The sequence below is a fragment of the Stenella coeruleoalba genome (genome assembly GCF_951394435.1).
Source record: "Stenella coeruleoalba genome assembly, chromosome: 14".
In the NCBI taxonomy this organism is placed as follows: domain Eukaryota; kingdom Metazoa; phylum Chordata; class Mammalia; order Artiodactyla; family Delphinidae; genus Stenella; species Stenella coeruleoalba.
Window position 1 is genome coordinate 44,803,349 of NC_137160.1, and position 23,678 is coordinate 44,827,026.

Consider the following 23,678-nt stretch of genomic DNA (forward strand, 5'->3'; position numbering starts at 1 on the left):
TTTTTGAGAAAACTAAGATTTACATGATATAATGTGGTAATTATAGAAACTAGATCCCTCCCCCACACAGGGTTTATTGTTTTAGCTGTTTGTTTTTGTTCTTAACATCTGTTTTGTGACTTTCCTGGACTAATTCTGTATTGTCTGTATTTTTTGTCATGTGAGGGCACTGAAATCTCTGTTCAGTTGCTTAGTGGTCGCCTAATGACTAAAGAGATTTCCTTAAATTACTTGAATGAATAATTCTCTCAGCCTTTGCTGATAGGCTCATTGTGTGTTGGGTCACATCCTCCATGCACTGGCAGGCAGATTACTAGTCTGTCTTAGTCTTCAATTTCTAGTTTTATGGAGCCTCAAGTTCAGCCAGTCAGATTGGGGCCTTCTAGGGTATATCCTGGGCATGTGCACAGCCCTCCCTGTATGTATGTATAACCTTCTAGATTGCCATGAATATGTTGGAGCTTTACAAATCTCCTTATGGATTATTTCATTTGCCAGTTTTTTCTTTAAGTTGTTTTGCCAGCCTCTTGTTAGACCTACTTGCATTGCTATATTAGACACTTGCAATGTTAAACAGTTGCCCCTGATGATTTTTGACAAATGCCCTGTGGGCAATGCTGTTTGCAAAGAGTAAGCTTGTCAAAGGCAATACCTGGGAATGGAATTTACCATTGTCATTGACACAGGTTAAATAGTGCTAATTCTCTGGGGATGAAGCTTTTGGGTAGCTCCAAGCTTGTTTTCCCTCCTCTAGTGGCTGCTATACTGCTTGTTTTGACAGTAACTATAGTTGCAAGACTTGTTGGTTTTCAGAGGGATGGGATTAGGAAAGGTTAAAACATAGTAAGAGTCACTCTTCTTACAAGACCGCATTTTTTTCTTGAATAAACACTTAGGTTATAAGTTTTTTGTTAATGCCCAGAGTTCTTTAAAAGTTGGTTTTTGACAGTTTTGCCAGTTTTCTTATTGCTTTTAGTTAAAAGTGGATTTTCAGAGGTTGTTATTCTGACATTCTAGAAATTACCATCCTGGTTTTCTTACCAAATAACATCTATTTTCTGTAAATTAGAATGCTCTGTTTATCTTACATATTCATATTATTTCTTTTGGAAAACATAGGAAAAATGTTAGTGACAGAATATGGAAAAGAGAAAAGAGGCAAGACAAGACCTTGAAGAAATATTTCAGCTAATAGAGATATATAGGAAATTTAGTAGAATAAAGCAAGAGAGAAGATGAGATCAAAGAGACAGCAAGAAAACCAGGAGATTATGTCATCATTAAAGTTATAGGGAAAAAGTCTGTAATATGAAGAAGGGGCATTTTTTAAAGGCCACTGAAAGGTCAGATAAGATGGGTTCTGAAACATCCATTGACTTTTGAACATGGTGTCACTGAACTCAGTTATTCTTGTTGAGTGATGGTAGCAGATGCCATATTAGTGTGGGTTTTTCATTGAGTGTAGATGTAAAAACAAACGGGGAGTACAGACAAATCTTTCAAGAAAATCAACTTTGAAAGAGAGGTGAGAGATAGGAAAGTGTCTGAGATACTAGGTTCAAATATCTTTACTTTTTAAAAAAATTTAAGATTTTGAGATCTCCTGAATTTTCCCCCCAGATACATATATCCACAAATCATTCCCTACTCTATTTTAATTATTAAACTGGGTAGTGGAAAGCATATCTTTTTTTGGTTGTTCTTTTCTAATTATACAATGATTCCCCTTTAGGTGTCATTACATGAAGTAGGTATCAGAAATGCCATAAAATGCTATTGGATTTCTTACCACATAGTTAGGCATTCATTTGACTGGAGCTCCATAACAGACCCATAACTTAATACTGTTTTTGATATTTTTTCCTATGGCAAATTAGCCTTCTGGTCAACAAGCTCATGCCTAGGCACATCTACCTGCCTTTAGGCAACAACTTTCTTAGTGAAAAGGTTTTTTAAAAAAGCTTATTAGAGGCAAGTAGTTCAAAAATGGCTTAACTCCCTGTCAATACTATCTACAAAGTTTAGATTCCAGCAGAAGAGATTAACTAAAGTTTCATATAATCTCTCCTCCTGGCTCTCCAGAATTCCTATGATATGTTATATATTAGAGGATAAGTAATTAGACTCTGCTACTGTCTAGCTGCATGACTGTCAATAAGTTATTTTCTACATTTATATCTCAGCTTCCTCAACTTTAATATAAAAATTATAATTTTCTAAAGTGTTCTTGCATGGGTCAAATACTACACAAATATTAGGTATTTTTATTACTACCATTGTAATAAAACCCTATTCATCAAAAAGAAATTTGCAACTTAGTGCTAGCTCATTTATTATTTGCTATTAAATTTCTTTTGTATTCATAACTAATATGAGGACAATCTTACCCTGCCAAGCCAGCAAGTACACTTGTGTATGATTATGAATCTTATCAAACCATTGAGCATTACAGTTAGAAGCTAAAATTCTGATGTAATACTTTATACTTGTAAATTTTGGATTTACCGCTTAATAACTTTGCCATACTGATCAAGCTACCTACCTTCTCTCTGCCACAAGCTAACAATCCTTAAAATAATAATAACTACATTATAGGGTATGGTGAGGATTACATAGGTGACTATATGTAAAGAAGAATTTACAATAATGTCAACAATAAATTTAGCTTTGATCACTTGAAAACACTTTAGACAGAAAAGTAAATATTATGCATGAGAAACTAGTTAAACAGTTATTTCAACAAAAATGTATTTTCCTCTTACTTTAATTTTAAACAGGAACATAGAATTTGGTCAAAAAATGTGTCCATTTGAAAAAAAAATCCTGTAAATTTGACTCATATTGGTAAAAGCCTGGAAATGTAACCATAATCCCTGAGAATATGATCGAACTTCAGAATTTCCAAGTATTCTCATGAAATTGTCTCTTTCACTGCATTACTGTTGACAGAATATATGATTTTTCATTTTTTATTTTGAAGGCTAAATTTTTAATCTCTTTATTGAGATATAATTTACACACCATACAATTCAAACATTTAAAATGTGCAATTTAGTTTTTCTTAGTTTTCACAGAATTATGCAACTACTATCAACATCAATACAGAACATTTTCATCTGCAAGAAAGAAACCTTGTACCCTTTGGCAGTCACCTCTATTTCTCCCCAACTTCCCCTCCAGCCCTAAGTTACCGCTAATCTACTTACTGAGTCTACAGTTGTAAGCTATTTTATCTAAAATAATAGCTATATTTTTTAAAAAGCGAATATTTAAAATGAAAGGGTTAAATATTGCAAAAACCTGGAAAGAGTGAAATCGCACTAAAATCTAGCTTTTGTTAATTTGAAAAATTATATACATTCTTCTAATAAAGCACTGTATTAAATTCAGAAAGGTCAAGGTTAGAATTCTGGGTACATCTGAATAAAACTGGGACAGGTTACATCACAACCATATTAAAGAAATAATTCAGTTTGGGCATTGGGCATGATTTACCATGTTGCCTTCTTTTAAAATGCAAATAGGGTTGCTTCACTTTCCATGTGGAGAATATTAAAAGAGCAGTTGGATTTAGACAAAAAAATGCACACAGCAGTGTGACATGAAAGCATAATCCATCTTAAAAATATTTCAGAAAGACCAGTAACTTTCCCAGTGTGTGGTAGTCTATCATTCAGTCTTTTTGGAGGCTACATATGACAAGACAACTTTGATTAATTTTATCTAATTTCAAACTGTACAATAATTTTCTTTTAATTTTGATTCTCTGAAGAATCTGTGACCTCCAATATTACATGTGTATATATATTTCATTATTACTTGAAAGTCTGATTATTGCTTTACTTTTTTTTTTTTTTTTTTTTTTTGCGGTATGCAGGTCCCTCACTGTTGTGGCCTCTCCCGTTGCGGAGCACAGGCTCCGGACGCGCAGGCTCAGCGGCCATGGCTCACGGGCCCAGCCGCTCCACGGCACGTGGGATCCCCCCCGGACCGGGGCACGAACCCGTGTCCCCTGCATCGGCGGACTCTCAACCACTGTGCCACCAGAGAAGCCCTGCTTTACTTTTTAAAGAATTCAGAGGCATCTACATACAACTATTAACACACTTCTATACATTTATATTTTGGTGTATTCGAATGATATAATAATGAATTAATAATATCTTTAATCACCTTAGCATGTATATGCTATTCTATTATTTCAATAATACAAAATCTGTATTGATTTATTGAACACAGCTTTATTGGAGTATGATTGACAAATAAAATTGTATGTATTTAGGGTGGACAACATGATAATTTGATATATGTATACACTGTAAAATGGTGACTACAGTAAAACTAATTAACATATCCATCATTTCACATAGTTACCTCTTTAGGTATGTGTATGTGGTGAGGATTCTTAAGATCTACTGTCTTAACAAATTTTAAGTATACATCATTTTTAATATGGTCACTGTGCTGTACCTTAGATCTCCAGAACTTATTCATCTTATAACTGAAAGTTTATACCTTTTGACCAGTACCTCCCCATTCTCCCCATCCCCCAGTAACCACTCTTCTATTGTTTCTATGAGTTCAATTTTTTTAGATTCCACATACAAATGAGATGATCCGGTATTTCTCTTACTGTGTCTTGCTTATTTCACTTGGTATAATGTCCTCCAGGTTCATCTATGTTGTTGCACATAGCAGGATTTCCTTCTCTTTCAAAGCTGAATTTTATATCTATATCTATATATCACGTAAATTTTGTGCATTTGTCCATCAATGGACACTTAGTTGTTTCCATACTTGGCTATTGCAAATCATGTTGCAATAAACACGGGAGTGCAGATACCTCTTCAAGATAATGATTTAATTTCCTCTGGATATATGCAGAAGTGGGATTGCTGGAACATATGGTAGTCCTATTTCTTAAATTTTTGAGGAAAGTCCATAGTGTTTTCCATAATGGCTGTAACAATTTACATTCTATCCACAGTGCACAAAGCTTCCCTTTTGTCTACATCTTTACCAACACTTGTTAACTTTTAGCTTTTTAATGATAGCCATCCTAATTGGTGTAAGGTAATATCTCATTGTGATTTTGATTTGAATTTTCCTGATGATTAGTGATTGATACAGAAATTTATATAGATATCTATATTTTATGTATTCAAATTATGTAATAGTGCATTGATTATATATTTATATAGTTATATAATTATATATTTATATAATCATCTGAGCATCATTCTAATAATACAATTTCTGTTCTTTTATATAACATGGCTCATTAGACTATAGCAGTTCCTAATTAGTGCCTTATCCCTAAAATAGTCAATATGCTAGACGTATAACCAGAGTCAAGCTAATTTATCACTCAGTCTGCTCTTCCTCATCTATAAACAGGAATGATATCTTATTAGTTTACTGGGAGAGTTAGCTGAAAAAAATGCATATGAATTGCTTTGTACAATGCCTGGACTAAAGTAAGTGCTAAAAAACTTACTGATTATTAATACCATATCACTACTGTTAGCCTTTTATGGGATAATTTGGGCTACAGGGCTGCATATTCCCTTTAGCCAAAGAATCATATATATATATTCTATTATTTGAAGATGCTACTCTTTTGTCAAGATTTTTAGATCTTTAAGAAGAGGAAGAAGCTAGAATATGAGCAACAAGACATAAATTCTGGTAAATTCAAAGTTTGTTTCCTTTAATCTACTTCAGGAAACCTCAGCTGTTCAGGTAGACTATGCAGAATATGCTCAGCTATAAGGAATCTTCTGCTTTGGCAGGAAGTCAATTTTCGGGGTGCAGGGGGCAGTTCTGTTAAGAAGCTTTTAATCTGAACCTTTGCAGCAACCAATGGCAGTCGCTCAAAACATTAAGAAAGCTTCCACGCCTCCCTTTTCTCCCATGTAATATACTTCTAAATATCATCATTCCTCAACTTTTTTTTCCTGAAATAATATATTTTCAAGATATCATGAAAACAAAATTACCTTTTTTGAATACAACTTAATTTGCCAATAGTCTTAAATGATGACACATGGAATAAAATACTCAGGAATAGATCAAAAACTTGATTCCCAAAGTGTGGTCCATGACCAGAATCACTGGCGCTATGAGTTGTGGTTGTCAGAAAGCAGAAATTCAGGCCTTAGAACAGATCTACAGAATGAATAGCACTGCTAAACAATATATATTTTTACCCTTTGTCTCCCTTAATAGGCAAACCATAACAAAGATGGTCCTTAATGCTGAAATCTTAGAAACTATATAAAAACATTTCCTCATATTGAAGGAGACTTAATCTTAAAATAGTCTGCACATGAATTATGGGTTTGTCATGCTACTTAAATATCAGGGTTTTAACTATTATTCTGAACCCTACTTTATGTTATTTTTCTTTGAAAAATTACTGGGTGCCTCATATAAAATGTTATTTTAACTATATAATTTGTTTCGTTATTTAACATTTTTAATCTACTATGGGTCAGAAAATTGGAGAGAAAGTATAATTAAATAATAAAATAAATTAGCTTTTAACTGGCCTAAGGTATTCTCTCAACTAGTAAATTTTATTCATGAATAATATGACATCATTTTGGCTGAATAAGAATGTATAGTTTCCTTATTCTCTGTGCATGGCTTTTACTCAGAATGAGAAGTCAAATAAACGACATCTAGGAAAATGAGGTTTTTTTGTTTTTTTTTTTTTTGTGGTACGCGAGCCTCTCACTCTTGTGGCCTCTCCCGTTGCGGAGCACAGGCTCCAGACGCGCAGGCCCAGCGGCCATGGCTCATGGGCCTAGCTGCTCCACGGCATATGGGATCTTCCCGGACCCGGGCACGAACCCTTGTCCCCTGCATCGGCAGGCTGACTCTCAACAACTGCGCCACCAGGGAAGCCCTGCCATGTTCTTTTTTATATCTATATTCTAATAGAAACTGCCATTCTATTTATGACCATCTCTAGATATAATTTTAAAAAACATTAATTCTGACTTTGTTCTGATCTTATTACAAATTAAAAACTAGAAACACTGGCCCTAGTAGAACAATTGAAATAAAGAAATGACTAGTCTCAGTATCAATGCTTTTTTCTATTGCCATGAACATAATTTCACCTAGAACATAAAGCTGATTTCCTGCCAGATATAAATTCTCATAATGTCATATATTATATATTTTGTGCCACATAATTACCTACTTATGAAAATACAGAATGCTTATATTAAATCAAATTAAATCATATTAGAAACTAATCAAGTTTTGTTAAGAAGCTTTTCAAAGTATACTTTGAATGATTAAACTATTTTATTAATAAGTAAAAATGACTAAAACGACAACTAGAAGTGTTGTTTAAAATATACTGCCTTGCCAAGATTAAACATGAGCACTCAACTGAATTCCTTCTTTCAGCTCTGCAGCTACTTTGGAAAATCTGAAATAGCAAGTCTTGTGATGGAAACACAAACACCTCTCTAAGACAGAGGTAGACCAGAAAACACTATAGTAGTCATAAGATAATTTCATCTGCTTTCTAACTCAATTATGTTTTTATTTTAAGATTGTTGCTATAAAAATCCAGAAAGTACTTAGAAAAGTAAACTTAAAACAAGTTTAACTTAAAGCAATTTTTCTTTTAAATTGGAAAATGAGTGGAAATAGTAAAATGTCAGGAAGCAAGGATGTAATACAGACTTGGATCTACCTATTTCATCATCCATTACTCAACAGCATTTTGCATTATGCTGAACAATAGTAAGCTGAAATAAAGATGTGATGACACATCATAATGTAGGAGCCAGATAAACTGTAGAAACTCTCTCAGATTTTATGATGTAGTTATATGTAAATGGCAATGTATTTTCAGTATTTTTCAGCTGAAAATATACAAGTATCTATATTTGCAAATGCCCAAAATATTCTCCAATAAGTTGATTGAGTTAATTCATATCACTCTAGATTTAAAAAAGCAAATAAAACTTGACATCTGGTTTCTAGTTCTGCATGTAAGGAACTAGGAAATCACCACTTCATCCTAACAACAAGTAAAAAGCTGAGCTGACTAAAAAAAAAATCAACAATTCATTTTTGGATCCATAACAAAGGTAAGAAAACAGGGCAAATTGCTGTCCCAAGACCAGAGAGACAGGTGAATACAGGGAGTCATGGCTTACTGGAGCAGACTCAGTGCTAGGGCAGAAAAGCCTACACTGTAATTGATGAATTGCAAGAGGCTCAGCATGGAAAATTCTGAGAGTTAAAAACTCCAGGAGGACCGAGTCATAGAAGGTACTCCCACAATTTTGTGAGATTTTCCTCCTGGAGCTTGAGCAGGTTCTCACACTAAATATCAGAAAAATATCCCCTGTGCTTTCCGCAAGGAGAGGGCAACTGAACCATTCTGAAATACCAGAGCATGCTGTTCTTCTTAACAAGGTCTGCTCTCAGGAGAAATGAGTTAACCAAAGCCTAACCTGCTGGGATATTATCAGAGTCTAACTGATCTGGGGTAAGGGAAATACCCAACTCCAGTCAGCTCCAGCCTTCCATGTGGGAGAAGGGAAATACCAACCCCAGCCCACTCTAACCATCTACTCTCACACTGCATGGGGCGGGGGGACGACCCTGAGAAATACTTGGGAAGTTCACTGTCTAGAGGCTTAGGCTCACTAAAAAAACTGAGACCTAATCTTAGGACTATAGAATGCTTCTGCTTCCACTATACTTCACCACCACATTACTATTTACAGCATTTCCTTTATCTAGTATGTATGACTCTCAAGAAGAAAATTACAAGGCCTATTAAGAGGCAAAAAATACAATTTGAAGAGACAGAGGAAGCATCAGAATCAGATATGGTAGATGTTGGAATTATCAGGCCAGGAATTTAAAACAACTATGATTAATACACTAAGGACTCTACTAAATAGACAATATATAAGAACAGATGAGCAATGTAAGCAGAAAGATGAAAATATTAAGAAAGAACTAAAGAGAAATGCTAGAGATCAAAAACACTGTAACAGAAATGAAGACTGTCTCTGGTGGTCTCACTGGTAGATGGGACATGGCTGAGGAAAGAATGTCTTGAATTTGAGGATATTTCAATAGACCTCCAAAACAAAGTGAGCAAAAACTGGAAAAAAAAAAAAAGAAGAACAGAATATCTAAGCACTTCAGGACAAAAACAGAAGTTGTATCATACATGTAATGGGGATATCAGAAGGTGAAGAAAGAGGGATAGGAACAGAAGAAATAATATGTGAAACAATATGATAGAATTTCCCTCAAATTAATGTCAGACACCAAACTACAGATCCAGTAAGCTAAGAGACACCGAACAGGATAAATACCAAAACAAAACAAAAATAAAAACAAAAAACCACACCTAGACATATCACTTTCCAACTACAGAAAATAAAGAATGAATTCTGAAGGAAGCAAGAGGGAAAAAAATAACTTACCTATATAGGAACAACAAAAAAAAATTACATCGACTTCTCAGAATTAATGCAAGCAAGAAGACAGTAGAGTGAATATATAAAATGTTGAGAGAGAAAAAAGAAAAACACTAACCTAGAATTCTGAACACTGCAAAATTATTCTTCAAAAGTGAAGGAGAACTGAAGACTTTGTCAAACAAACAAAAATTGAAGGAATTTGTTGCCAGTAAGCCTGCCTTGCACAAAACATTAAAAGAAGTTCTTTAAAGAGAAGAAAAATAATGTAGGTCAGAAACTTGGATCTGCATAAAGCAGGGAAGAACACAGAAGAAGGAATAAGGTAAAATATTTTTTTTATTCTTAATTGATCCAATAGATAAGTTTGTCCAAAATATAATAATAGCTATGTGTATTTGATTATGTATGATTATATATAATATTTATAAATGAAATGAATAACAGAATGACAGCAATGACATAAGAGATGGGAGGGAGGAATTAGGATTATTTTATTATTATAAGGTACTCATACTACCCATGAGGTGGCATAGAGTTATTTGAAAGTAGACATGGATTAGCTACAAATGTATATTGCAAACTCTAGGGAAACCACAAAATAAGTCAAAAAAAGATAGTATAACTGATATGCTTAGAAAGGAAAGAAACAGAGTAATATAAAACGACAAAAGGCATTTTCTTTGGATAAATACCCAGGAGTGGAATTGCTGAATCACATGATAGTTCTATTTCATGTTTTTAGAAGCCTCTACAATGCTTTCTAAAGTGGCTGTATCAATTTACAGTTCCAACAACAGTGCATTAAAGTTTCCTTTTCACCACATGCTCACCAGCATTTGTTATTTGTTTTCTTTTTGATAATAACCATTCTGACAGATGTGAGGTGATCTTGTGATTTTTGACTTGCATTTCCCTGATAACAGTGATGCTGAGCACCTTTTCATGTGCCTCTTGGCCATCTGCATGTCTTCTTTGGAAAAATCCCTCTTTAGGTCCTCTGCTCAAATTTTAATTGTATTGTCTTTTTTTTTTATATTGAATTGTATGAGTTCCTCATATCTTTTGGATATTAACTACTCATTGGATGTAACATACAGCACAGGGAATACAGTCAATATTTTATAATAACTCTGTATGAAGAGTAATGTATAAAAACATTGAATTACTATGTTCTGCACCTGAAACTAATGTAGTATTGTAAGTCAACTAAACTTCAATAAAAATAAATAAATAAATAATACAATTTTAAAACACACAGAAGGCAGAAATGAGTGGGAGACAAAAATGGAAACAAACAGCAAGGGCAACAAATAGGAAACAGTAACGGACATAATAAATGTCAACCCAACTATATCAATAATCATTTGAATGCCAACGGTCTAAATGTACCAATTAAAAGTCAAATAGTGTCACAGTGAATCAAAAAACAAGACCCAACTATATGTATCTATGACAAGCTCACTTTAAATAAATTTTAAAAATGCACGTACATTAAAGTAGATAAAGGAAAATATGAAATTGGGAGTTTGGGATTGACATGTACACCCTACTCTATATAAAACAGATAACCAACAAGGACCTACTGTACAGCACAGGGAACTCTGCTCAATATTCTGTAATAACCTAAACCGGAAAAGATTTTGAAAAAGAACAGATATATGTATATGTATGACTGAATCATCACTTTGCTGTACTCTTGAACCTAACACAATATTGCAAACCAACTATAGTCCAATATAAAATAATTTTTTTTAAAAAGGAAAATATGTCATGCTAATACTGATGAAAAGAAAGCAAAAGTAGCTATATTAATTTCAGACCAACAAAACTTCAAAATAAGGAAATTTATCAGGGACAAAGAAGTTAATTCTCTAAGAGTACATAAAATTATTCTTAACATTTATGTATCTAACAACAAAGTATCAAACTACGTGGGGAGGGATTAAGAGGTGGAGCACAAAGGCATTTTAGGGCAGTGAAAATACTCTGCATGATACCATAATGATGTATACATGGCATTATGCATTTGTCTAAACCTATCCAACATTTACCACCAAGAGGAAACTGTAATGCAAACTGTGGACTTTGGGTGATTACGATGTGTCAATGTAGGTTCATCAATTGTAACCAGTGTGCCACACTAGTGGGAGACCCTGATAATGAAGGAGTCTGTGCATGCATAGAAGCACAGGGCATATGGCAAGACTCTGTACCTTCCATTCAATTTTGCTGTGACCCTAAAACTGCTGTAAAAAAATAAACTATTAACAAATGCAAATAAATACCCATAAGATCTTTTACATTTGATATTAAGAAAATGAAAAATTGTTAACATCCTAGAAAGCATTAATTTTGAAAATGCACTTATGGAGATAATTGTACAGAGAATCCCTAAGTATTTTTGTAGATTTTATTTGAGAAATACTCATGGGTTACTAATCTAACAAATAAAAATGTTACAGAATTGAAAATTATTCAAGGCTACTAATTGATGAATTTGAGTCTTCATTGTAACTGTTGTGTTATGCTTTTTCTTTAAGCTTGGATTCTGACCCCATTTCTCTCTTACTATTTAATTCCTATCATTCCAGGCACATCCAAATGACAACCTGCCACAAGAAACCATTTCCTTTCCTGAAGTCTACATTCATCATCACTTCCCTGAATTCCTGAAAGCCACTTATAGGGCAGCATTTTTATGAGCTATTTTTCATAAAGTAAATGGGTTTATTTGGTCCTAGCAACTGAAGAGTAATTCGAGGAAAAGTAGACATGTGACAAGGAATTTTAAAATTAAAATTAAAAAAAAAGTCAAGGTATTAAATGAAGCTGATGTTCATAAAGGGTTGGGTTGAACTTTCAGGGTTTTGAGCACCTGCAAAAGTAAAAGGCTCCAAGTAAAACACAGAAATATGAGAAAAGGATTTACCAAGAGAAAACAAGTCCGGGAGGGTGTGGAACATACTGCTGGAACATTAATGTTTCCTACTGCTTCTCTGAATTTATGAAAGGGATAAATCCTGTACTCAGATGAAAATGGGGTAGAGGTCATTAAAGGGAAGAGCAAATCACATCTTGGTTTTTTGTTCTGTTTTGTTTTTTCAAAAAGGGATGTGGCTCCTGAGGTGAGGAGTGAATCTAAAAATAGAGAAATAAGCTTAGATACTAGGTTATACATTTACAAGCCCCATATAAATAATTTCCCCTCCCTGGATTAAAGAAATTGTCATATTCAGAGTATGAGCTTAACTACATTTCTTCTTCACCCCTAAGGACCATATTATACTGCCACTTATTTACCCTCAGCTCATTTATAAAGGTTGGTAAAGCCCACAAAGACTTGAGTATGTTAGTGCAGGGTACAGAAATGTGGCAGGAAATGAAGATGATTTTTGATGCGTCCCATGTGAAGGTGGTAAAGTCTCACTCAGTCCAAGTAGTGACTCCTGGCAAAATGAACTTTGGTCCACAGGACTGGAAATTGCTGAGCAAGGCAAACAATGCTGTTGATTGAATGACATAAAAGTTAAACTTGCACTTTCACAAATAATAACAAAAGGAGACCTCTGAAAAAGCAGTGGCTGGGATTGGGCTACTTGGGAAGAGCATTGTAGTCCTCCAGATGAAAGAATCACTCAGGCTAAAGTTATAGTACAAAGAGCCAGAGATATACAAAGCACATTATTAAGGGAAAAAAATCTTTGATAATTTCTGTCCATGAATAAGAAGAGTACGTCAAAAATTTTTTCCTATATTTCAGCGGATGATGTTTTCCCTCATTGTGATTGAATATCTTGGATAAAGAACACATTTTATATGCGTGCTGACAGGTACAGTCTTGTTTTGGTTGAGTTCTTCCTTCTCTTTCTTTTTTCCCCTGACTTCATTCTATTGCTATGAAACAGAGGTCTGAAAATTGTGCAAATTGCTTTTGTAAATTTCTTATTACAGCCACTTATAAATCAGTTCAGTTTTCTTATCCTCTATGTTTACCAACAAACTCCTTGAATGTCCCAGCACAACATACGTAATCATAATAAAGAAAATATTACTGTACCCTTATATATTCAAAGGCCTATTTTTAAAGAAAGGCTGTTTATCCATTTTAAAAAGGAAATGACATGACATTCCTTTTAAGCAATAAGGTCCCTCAAAAGCATAACTCAGTTGACGAAAGACTGATATGTACGTAACTTTTGGGAAAACATCGTTTAGCAGCAGTGTGAATAAATGCTGTGAGGCCAGCAATATGAGTAAGCTTACTGATAAATCTGTACAATTTTATTTCAACATTTAGATAAAACTTTCACTTTAAAACTGTACTCCCACTAATTTTTTAAGCCCAATATTTCAGTCAACCTTTGGTTCTACTGGCTTCTATTCAGTGAGTTATATTTCATGCCTCTAACGCATTAATTTATATCTGGGGAGATCTCAACACTAGAGAAAAGAAAACTTTAATGACTATTGTTTCAAAGATAGTTTGTAATAGTGTGTGCAGTATTAGCAATTCAGAAGGGGCTTTGAATTTTTTTTTTTTTTTATAGTGCATTAAAGGAAAGTGAGTTGAAGGAAACAGGACATTTTGAGCAGTAAGTGTACCTGGGAGAGAAGAGCTGTCAACCTAAAATGAAAAACAATAATAATTAAGGCAAAGTAAGAATCAGCAGCATTTGCAGTGTCTCCATGGCATATTCTTGAGGCTGTACTCTGAGAACATGACTACAAGAGATTAGTTATTTCTCTGCCTGTAGATATATAACCTACTAAGTCTTACTACTATGATTAGTTATTGTGATCTTCTTTGGGGAAGGCCAGTAAATTCTGACAGATACTCAGCTCCTTGGGAGGACAGTATGTATTTTTGTGCATTTCACATACAATATCCTAGTACAATTAAGTGTTTTTCTTCAGTACTGTTGGTGTTTCTATGCTAATTAACCACATCAGGAGTCTGGCATTTTTTTTAGTTCAAAAAAGAGAAAAAGTACTTTCTACTTAACTGTCATGTGTCAGGATTAGAATTATCATCAAAGACCTGGAGTCAAATGAAGCTTATTGGAGTATTGAAATACACACATGAATACAAAAAATACAAAAAGATTATTATATGATATCCAATTTATGTAGGAGATGCACTGACGAATAGGCTAAAGTAAGAAAAATGTGAAGCCAGATGGGTGATTAATTCTTCTGAATCCAGTTTAAGGGTAAGCTAGAGAATATGTATTAACTGTTTCATGCTTCTCAATAGAGTTAGGTAAACAAAACACTTTGCAATTATTAGCAGCTAAACTAATTGTTCTACACACAGCAAGATGCTTTGTCTCAATTCTTGTGATTAATTCTCAGAGTAAGGCTAGTACACCTTTAAGTCTTCTGTTCTTAGGACTCACAGCAGCCTAAGAATAGGCATTTCCCAACAGTGTAAAGTAGGCCTTATGACCTCTACTTCTCCCTTCTCTTCTATGATCCTATTAGCGGGTTCTGTGCAACAGCCAAAGGCCCGTTAAAAGGCAGAAATGCGATTTTGATCTTTTTAGTTTCTCACTAAATTACAGAATCAGTTCTCTGGTTGTCAGCTGCTGACAATTTTCTAACAGTTTATTTTTCAATACATCTCTAAAAAATACCAATTTATGGTTTAAGCTGCTCATTTATATCAAGACAGAGTCCTCAGTGGTTAGATGGGTCATTCTGGCAAATATTTGGTTTGCAAGTGACCTTCATGCTTGGAATCTATTTTTTATAACAAGAGAAAAATTAAACATGCTTTAATATACTTTTTAAAATTTTTAATAGAGTCAGATACAGTTTTAAAGTAGGTAACATCCTTTCCTGAGGGAAGGAACATATCTCTTGAAAAGTAACTTATCTAAGATCTCAAAAAAATAAAAGCTGTGAAGTTGACTATCTCTACTTAAAATATGGTTAACACAAATTTTCTCAATGAGACTCTGGCCTGGGGTGCTATTTTTGAGAATAAACCCTGTTGCATATTCCCTCTCATGTGATGAACTTTGTCATTTTATTTTCTTTTTTGTTAAAAATATATACTCTATTTCCAACAAAAATGTTTGTACATATCATACATGTATGATATGTACACCATATATGACAGATACACATATACATTAACTTGATACGTAAAAATAAACTTTATATTTTGTAATTCTATCACATGTAGTCCATTATTCTCATAATCTTTTTCTAAAATACATTAATACAAATGAAATCTCAGAAATCTTTGTGTATCAATGATAAGATATTCTTCATTAAAATTTAACTTGGTGTTAAAATTACTGAGCAGGCACATGTAGAATATCCTATTCATATAGGGAACAAGAAGTATGTGATTACCTTTGAATTCAACCAGTGTTTATTGCATATCAGTTATACTTAGGCCCTGCCAAAGGGTCTTGTCTTTAAAGGACTATTATTTGGTCCCTGAGGGGCATCCAATAAAGTGGATAATAAAAAAATATTATTTAATATTTTTTAAGAAAGGATAACATCATTAAATCGTGGTAAATGTTATGCTGTGCATACATTCAAGGTACTTCAAGATAATTTAAAAGGATAATTATTCTAGCCATTATTGTTCAGGAAAGATTTTGTGGTGAAAATAACAGTTGACCATTATTAGAAAAGGCTGAGGGGAATTAACCACATGAGACAGGGAAAAGATTTTCTTCAAAGGAGCATTGTGAATAAATCATGAATCTATCATGGTATGTGCTGGAAACTACTGTTTAAAGTATAGGATATGAGGTGGCAGATGCTGAGTTGGAAGCAGTCTGGGGTCACTTCATTAAGGGCTTTTATGCCAGACAACAGAAATTAAACATTTCCTTTTAGTAGTTGCAGAGCAATTGAGAATTTTTAAACAAGGGAGTAAATAACACAGCCGTATTTTATTTAAGAAGGGTGAATCTTATTGAAACCATTTTAAAAATGACAAGACTGGACAAAGGGAGACCATTTAAGAATTAGAAAGATTCAGATGATAGATAAATAGGGGGCTGAACTAAGTGGTCATATAAATAGAGATAGAATATTGGAGTGTAATGAAGCCATATTCAGAAATAAGATTCTACAAGACTTGGTAAAAAATCAAATGAGGGTGAATAAAAAAGAGAGGAATTTGGACTGATTATTAGGCTCCTGACATTCATAACTGGATACTTGGTGGATGCCCAGGGCTATATGGAGGCTGGGGAGGAAAGAATAGGAGTAATAATTTTGTAGAAAAGAAGCTGAATTCAGATTCGGACAATCAGAATTTTAAGTGATGATGGGACATTGAGCATTTAAATGCAAGTCTTCAGTTTTAGTTTTAGATTGGAGCATATGCATTCAAATGAATGTTTGAGCTTCAAGAATTAAGATGTCCTCATGCTAAAATAAACAAATTATATTGTCATTTTAAATTATTCTGCATAATTATTTCTTAAAAGAAGTGTTTATTTACCTGTACATTTTTTTGTATTTTTTCTAAGTTGAAAATAAGTCAATGACCACCTTTACTAAATTTGACTAATGATGCTTTCCTTTAAGACTTCCTTTTCCCTTCCCTTCCTTACTGTCAGCAAATAATTTTTATTGTTGATTTTACTCACAAAACTAAGTGATTAGACAATCTCTGAGTTATTACAGGTATCTACTTTTCTATCATGTTTTGAAAAATCGTTCTAGTAAATCAAATATTAAATTGAACAAAATTTGCCATAAACCAATTGGATTATTACATTCAAAAAATTAGATATAGCATAATTTTACTAAGTATTTATATTGAATATAAGTTTTCCTAAAGGAGTAACTTAATATTATGATATGCTACAGTGATAATGCTTAGTATCAGGTCTCTAATAATGATCAGTCATTGTTAACAAATATATGTTTTTAACCTTACATTCCATCCATTTCAATTATAGTCACTGATTGATGAACTTAGAGAATTCAAAGATGAGTGAGCTGTTATTGGAGAGGCAGTATAAACATGTATAAAGTACACAGCCTTTGGAGCTGAACTACTGGATTCAAATCCCCAAATCTGCCATTCACTGGCTTTGTGACTTTAGACAAGTTATTTAACTGTTTGTCTCATTTTTCTCTGCTGCCTCAACTTGGCACATAGTATCTGTAATGTAAAGATTTCATAAACATCTAAAAGAGCTAACAATCTGATAGAGACAATGGAGCAACAAAATTATTTACAACTAACAAACTACAAAAAAAGTCTTACAGATCAAGAAAGGTTATTAAATACATAGAAAACTGGGGGTTCAAAATTGTGTCATGCTTTCTGCCTAAAAACTTAAGCATAACAGACATGGTGATGCATAATGGATATCAAGACAGGTTTAACTTGGTTTTTAGCAGTGGCACCTAAATACTGTCATATATTGGACAAATTAATCACTATTTTCTCATTTGTAAAGTGGGAATAACATCAGCTTTACTTAATAATTTAATAATATTTATATATTCATATAAATTTATTTATACTTATATATAAATACTATGAAACATATTTTACTGATAATAAAGATTATATATTCTCTCATTTAATTACCGAGTAAAATGAGTTACTATATAGTGGAATATACAGCTGAACAAAGAGGGATATAGAAGGGTTATAAATTACTTTCTCAGAGTCATACTCTCTTTTGAATTTTATTTATTTTTTTATACAGCAGGGTCTTATTAGTTATCCATTTTATACATATTAGTGTATATATGTCAACTCAGTCTCCCAATTCATCACACCAACATCGGGGTCATACTCTCTTAAATGGCATATGTGAAGGTCAGTGTTCTTTCTGAATCCACATTCAAAGTTCTTCCTATTACCCTATGCATGGAAGGTCTGTCCCAAATGAGATCTTCATAAGAAACTGTTTATAAACTATAAAATACTGTAACACAAGTGGTGTAATTTTAGGTATACCTTTAGGGATGAATAGGATTTTAACAGAACAGTTAGATAAATTACTCTGATATAGAAAACAAGAGGAAATAAACAGTGAGGTGTCTTATAATATATCCCAGGAGAAACTAATTTAGTTTGGTTGAAGACAGCATATTATAGATTTGACTTAGATTAGAAGGTTATAATACACTATTTGACCTGGGAACATTCATTCATGTCCCACTCTTTCCCTTGAAGTCCTCAAAACAAACATATGTGCGGAATGATTCATGGAAAGGGGAAGGAAAGTAATAATTTTCTTTAAGAAATTAGACACAAGACTCAATACAGAACTGTGGTAGGTTGAGATGGACCATGCTGAGACACCTCTCATCTACCCTTCTAATCCCCAATTCGAATCAGGCTGTCCAACTCAACACACATGTTTCACAGGATAGAGTCATCAAGAAATAATTTGGCCCCTTGCCAAACAGTCTCTGAGTATGCTTAGCAAGTCTGGGGGTAGTGCTCAAATGAACTGTCTACATTACAGATTTACCTAGCTTATCAAAAGAGAAAAAAAAACCATGACTACAACTGTCATATCATTTGAAATTTTACTTATGTAACCAAGTCAGTTTCCAAGATGACTAAAAAAGTATAGTTATTATTGGAGTGATTCAAATAGAAGAAATATTTTAAAATGGATAATAACTTTAAAGGGAAGAGTGCAAAGGGAATACACTGTATAACTAAATTGGGGAGAAGGAAGAAGAACACACAGCATACACATAGGGAGATATAGGAAGACACAGTTTTAACTCAACTTTGAGGAAATTAATAATAATTGGCTTCAAGCCACCAACTCTGCTACCAAGAGACTGAAAGATGTATCTACAGAGAACAAGACTGGACAAAAGCTCGCTTTTGCTTACTGTGATAATTTAGCCTTAAAAAACAAATCAATTGTCTTGTGGTTTGGGTTCAATAATGTGGAAGTCTTAATTTGCCCTTGAATGCCAGACTAAAGGTCTAGTACAGAAAACATTTGAATAGCACCTTTCTTAGTTCCTTTCTAGCCCTTACCCACCTTCTATTCTGATGGCGATAAATGATCAGTTCAAGGAAAACAAACAGCCCAGGGAAAGTTGGCCTTTGTGATGCCTGGAAGAAGTGGGAGCCTAATCTGACCCCTTTCCAGTGCAAATAGCCTCTAGCCTATACAAAAAGTGCTTTGACAGAGAAGGGCCATCTCTAGTCTCAGAAAAACCTCTTTATTCATCACTGTGATATTCCATGGCCTTGTTGCTGAGCTACTCTTGGAGGAAAAGTAGAAATTATATGCTTTCTGGTTCCTTCTAGAGCCTAACATCAGAAGAGGTAATACTGCTTCCACCTAGAAATGGAATCGCAAGTATTTAATTCTCCACCCTCAAAATCCCCACAGCAACATCTGAAGAATATAAACATAAGGTACAATTCTGCATCAATTCTGGAGAAAAATAAAGGTGAATCAACAAGACTCAGTTGACGAGAAACTGAAATTACATGAAAAGTTTAGAAGAGAGTAAAGTAAATAAAATGTGCCAAGATATTTTGTTAACAGGGCTTTCTCTGCTACCATTCTCTTTGCCTAGAATATTTTCTCTTTCATCGCTTTGCAAGCCTGATTCCTTGTTATCCATCAGGACACAGATGAAATCCTGGTAGAGATTCCTGAAACAATCATTTTTAGTACCTTGAGCCCTTCAATAGCATTTCAAATTTAATAAAAACCTAAATAATCTAAGGACTTAAAGCTTTATTTTTTATTATTTCATATTACATGAATATATATATATCACTTATTATATCATACTATATTATAATCAGGAACAACCTGATTACAATAAAGCAGTTTGAATTTAGGCATCAAAACTGTGGATGAAATTGAAAAGAGCAGTTATGCTTAGGAATATATTTGTAGAAGACTGCTGAGTTACTTGAGCCTGGCCAGCCTAGCCCCTGAATGTCTGGCCACACTTCACTACATTAAGACCATAACCAAGTAGTCTGAGAGGCCCAATGGCCATCTGTCCAAGACAGTCTTAGATAACACAGTGTACACTGGGTGGTGCTAAAAACTGTCATAACCCCAAGACACTCAGAAAAGTAAGTTTTCTTCCTGAATGGACAAGTTAACAACCCAGTTTTCTGGAGGATGCAGAGACTATCAAAACAATTTCAATTCCCTTCTCCACTATACCTTGATTAGAGTGATTAAGGACACTAACAATTTGATTTCTCTTTTTTCTAAGTTTTCTACCTTTCCTCCTTGTATGATCTTGAGAATAACTGAGGCAACATTAAAGTTAACTTATATTTTATCCATAACTCTTTTGCATGGTTTCTTTATAAAGACTCAGTCATTTGGAGAGGAAAGAAGGGGAACATTCTTTTCTTTTTTTTTTTAATTTTTATTGGCATATAGTTGATTTACAATGTTGTGTTAAGTTTCGGGGGAACATTCTTATTATCCTTATTTCTAGAATTAGAAATTTAATCCATAACACAAGAAGTTGCCTGATGACTCCCAACTGTCTATTATTTAACACCTTATTCTTGTAATTCTTACACTTTTCCACGGTTTCATTGTACATGTTTGTTTGTTTGATTATACATATTTAATTCTTGTTTGTACACCAGACAGTGAACTTCTTCTATAATCATGTCTCTTTTGTTCTCTATTATATATTCATTTCCTAAAATAGTGCCTGGACTATAGAAGGAACTAAATAAATACGTATGGAATGAATGAATTAAGGAATAAATAATCACGCTTCAGAAGCATACACTGATGATTTATGATTCAGAGACCAAAAGATGCTGGCAAAAACTAGCTTTAATTTCATAAGATGAGACCATATCTCAGTTCTACTGAGTCTTCCCAGTTATATACATGAAAACAAACATTCATGATGTTCATTCCTAACTGCACTTGCTTAGGACAGCATAATACGGAGAGAGACTGTTGTAACTTTTAATGGCAATATTCGTCCCTGTTAATAAATAGGGCACCGTGGCCTAATTAGCATGTTGCCACAATATACATGAAACAGACAATTACAGACAAAATGTTTTATTTTTACTCAGGCTGCATCTAGCTTCCCCTCTAAATCATGAAAAAAGTATATCAGTAGCAATATGCAGATTTTCCCTTCACATTTTTTTTTTCTGAGCCAGAACAGTTTAAATAAGAGTAACTCATTCCCTGAAAAGCCCCCATGTCAACAATCAAAACTGAATAACCACAGACTTTTCTTACTATGAGCAAACAGAACGATCACTGAAAAGATAAAAAACTTGGAAGTTTTAAATACTAAATAAAGTAACTGATCTGATAATACTAAGCAAATATTCCAAAGTGGTTTAAATATAAAAAAGTAATGGAATAAATACAAAATGTATTTTAATAAGATTTGCGAAGAAAATGCGAGTACAAACCAGAATATGCACTTTGGTGAACACCTATATAAGTATTGGTCTAGAAAAGTTTCTCTTCCTAATTTAAAAGGGGTAGGGTGAAAATATACTACTATAGACATTAACATATAAACGCAGACTTATTTTCATTAAAGATAATGCCCAATTAAAGCAAAAAAAGATATATTATGCTTGAGTTACAAGAGAAACATCTCTCTCACAAATGAAGAGGAATAACTTTAAACAAATATTAGCAATCTGACTCAAAGAATACAACACCCCCAAATGACACAAATGACATCTTTTTCAAGAAACTAACCATCTGAAATTTAATACATAATTGATTATAGCCATAAGTCAATTTAAAAATCATATCAGTAGTTGTACGAAATTTAATTGATAACTTCAAATACTCATCCTTAATTAAAAAAAAAAAGACACATCAAGAGGTCCCAGTGAAAAGAAGAAACAAATATTTTATCTATAAATATTTTTCTAGGTCCCACTCAAAGAAAATACTCAAATTTCCATGTCCAAAATAATGCATCATGGGATTTGGGTATGTAGATAATTGGTACAGAGAGAGTTAATGCTAATGAATCTGTTGCCTGTGGTTGAGAGAAATTCCTACTTAGATTGAGATGACTGGCTTTTGTAGGGGTTGCACAGGACCGACCTGCGGAGGAACAACTAAGTGGCACACTTAAAAATGTTGGGGAAAGAACACCAACAAAACATCCAAAGAAGGTAGACACAATAAGCTAAAGATAAAATCTCATATTAACTAAAAAACACATAGAAACAACCAAACCAAAAGTTGCTTTAAACAACCCAGTAAAATTCTTAATGTTTTTATCCTACTGACGAAGAAACAAAGATTTAGCAAAAGAAATTAGCAATGAAACAGGTGACGTAAGCAAACATACACACAAAGGTTAGCTAGATAATTCATGACTAGTACGCACACGTTCACGCCAACCTAACTTAGATAAAACTGAAAATTTTCCTCAAAAATAAAAGACTCAAATAAATGGACCAAAATGGCTGCACTGAAACTTGGAGCCCTCATCCAAAGCCCCCTCGCCCCGCCCTAGGGTCCATTTGAACTATCAGGTCAGCAGCCAAGGATTCCAGGTGAGGGATTTTGGCATCTGGCTGAAGAACAGAAATATTGAGGAAGGTTGGAAGGAAGCGGGCACGGCCCCTCGCCCCTCGCCCCTCCCCGCGGCCTCGGCCGCCCAGAGCGAGAGAGACGCGCTCCCTGAGGGAGGAGGGCGAAGTGAGCGCGCCGCAACCACCGCGGACCCCGAGCCAGGCCAAGCCCTGTGGCCCCTCAGGAACCCAGGCCCGGACGCACCCCGTACCTGTCCCTCCAGTGGCTCTGGACGGCACCCTTGTTCCCCGGCTCTCGCCTCTCTCAGCGCCTTTAGGGCCCAAGGCCCCAGGTGGCTTCCACAGCTCCAGGCTCCCTCCCGCGTGCTCCCAAGAGCCCGGGCCCCCAGCCCACGCGAGCGCCCGCTGGCCCCAGAGGTCCCGGGTGGCTCCCTCGGACTCAGGCAACACCGAAGACGCCAGGCTCTAGCAAACTGCTGCGATTTCAAGCTCTCCCTCGCGTCTTAGAGCAAGACGCCCCAGGGCACAGCCCTTGACACCAGGAACTGATAGGCTCCCAGGAACCCAGGCCCCGGCTCACCTCAGTGTCCGCTGGCTCTAGTGGCTTCAGGCGGCTTCTGTTCCTCGGCCTCCGGCCGCTCCCACACCACCGTGTTGCACAGCTGCAGCAAATCCAGGCCTGCGTCTGCAGCCTCAGGCGGCTTTCTCAGTATCAAACTCTC

General features: G+C 34.6%; 1 long non-coding RNA gene across 1 annotated transcript in view; it reads right to left on the reverse strand.

Annotated features, from left to right (window-relative positions):
* The window catches only part of LOC307197152, a 73,174-nt gene extending 49,524 nt beyond the window's left edge, over positions 1-23,650 (reverse strand). Inside the window, exon 1 of the long non-coding RNA XR_013831334.1 lies at positions 23,537-23,650. This is a non-coding gene — a long non-coding RNA (uncharacterized lncRNA). The remainder of the gene's footprint in view (positions 1-23,536) is intronic.
* Positions 23,651-23,678: the final 28 nt, after the last annotated feature.